This window comes from Suricata suricatta, chromosome 10 (assembly GCF_006229205.1).
Source record: "Suricata suricatta isolate VVHF042 chromosome 10, meerkat_22Aug2017_6uvM2_HiC, whole genome shotgun sequence".
In the NCBI taxonomy this organism is placed as follows: domain Eukaryota; kingdom Metazoa; phylum Chordata; class Mammalia; order Carnivora; family Herpestidae; genus Suricata; species Suricata suricatta.
Genome location: NC_043709.1, coordinates 64812556 through 64814276, shown reverse-complemented (window position 1 = coordinate 64814276; position 1721 = coordinate 64812556). Strand labels below are relative to the sequence as shown.

At 47.8% G+C, this 1721-nt stretch overlaps 1 protein-coding gene across 1 annotated transcript in view; it reads right to left on the bottom strand.

Annotated features, from left to right (window-relative positions):
- LOC115305222 (olfactory receptor 8S1-like) overlaps positions 1-1721 on the bottom strand; it is a 20635-nt gene that overhangs the window by 10309 nt on the left and 8605 nt on the right. The gene's annotated exons all lie outside the window — the stretch shown is intronic.

Below are 1721 nucleotides of genomic sequence, written 5' to 3'. Positions count from 1 at the left end.
AATCACTGTATTAGACACCTGAAACTAATATTACACTATATGTTAACTAACTGGAATTTAATTACTTACTTAAAAATAAAGGGCTAACCCAGATTGAATGTTTTCAAACCTATTTTAGCCCAGATTTTATTCTTTTTTAAATCCTACATAAAAGTATAGACATATAAAAGTGAAAAATAGAACTTCTTTGGATTAACGGGGGCTCAAGAAGATGTGGCACCACTCACTTATGCCCCCTGTTCCTGGTCTTCCAACAAGGCTGAGCCAAACCACTACCGCTCCAGCAGCTGATCCACCTCTCACCCAGCCATGCCTCTTACCTTATCCACATTCATATTTTACAGATGCCATGCCAGTCAAGGATCAATGCTTCCCAAACACCACAAAAATCATACTAAATTGGCCTTTATTAGAAGGAGTAATGCTTCCTAGAATTGAGATTTTTTTTTCTGACATGCTGTCAGATATTAAGCATTCAGTTATGTCTAGATTTAACCTTTCTCAGAGGATGACATTTGCAGGGTCCCGAAAGAGAGACAAAGGGCTACAGGGAGACAACCCCAGGTGCGCTGGTCTCTGGCTGTCCTCCTGGCGACCCAGGAACACCAAATGGAATAGTCATCCATACCTCGGCCCACTCCAGCCCTAGAGTGCTCCATCACCCCTGCAACATGACAGCCAAGACACCCACTACTGAGAGGCCCTGGCACATGTCTCCTCCAGGAAGCTTTCCCTGATCCCCTCCAAAGTAGGCTATAAACAGGTACTGAAAGATGTGGCTAGACAGATAAAACACACACACACACACACACACACACACACACACACATACACACACAGAGGCACCTAAGTGGCTCAGTCAGTTGAGCACCCAACTTCAGCTCAGATCAGGATCTCACAGTTCGTGACTTTGAGTCCTGCGTCAGATGCTATGTTGACAGCTTGGAGCCTGGAGCCTACTTGGGATTCTGTGTCTCCCTCTCTCTCTGCACCTCCCCCACTCATTCTCATTTTCTGTCTCTCTAAAAAAATGAACAAATGTTAAAATATAAATAAATAAATAAATAAAAACCAGTACCCACAAAGATGGGGGCCCCAAAGGAGAGCATTCCTGACCACTCACCAGCCTGGACACATTTACCGTATCTGCAGATGACGCCTGTGTACCCCACCACATCCAGCCCTGTTGGGAATTAAGTCCGTTGAGAGTGACTGTGTTGATCACAGCAGTGTAGCAAACACTTCTGGAACAACGCTGAACATTAGGTGGACAAGGCAGCTTCATCCTCACAACAGCCCCTTCCAGAGGCCTCCACTTCACAGCGTAGGGGACGGAAGGGCAGAGACATGAGGTTCCCTGCCCAAGGTCACATAACCAGTCATATGACCAAGATCATCCAATCCTTCTCCAAGCCTAGATCTTAACCATAACGTGCCACTGTGGTTGGAGGGGGGTTGGAGAGATTATTTTGACTCCAGCCCCGGCCATGCCTGCTTCACATGACCAGCCTGGAGCTGGGAGCCTAGAATTCAGGGTGGGCCATACAGAGCCCTCCATCCCCCAGAACCCAGTATAACCACTCACACATGGGCACGCACACCCAGTGGTCAGGGAGCCCTGCCCTCCCAACTCCTGGCCTTCACTATGTATTAGGGTGATAGGGTTGCTGGGTCACAGGCACCACTCTGGGCAGGACTGCAGCTGCCCAGAATCAGGGGCA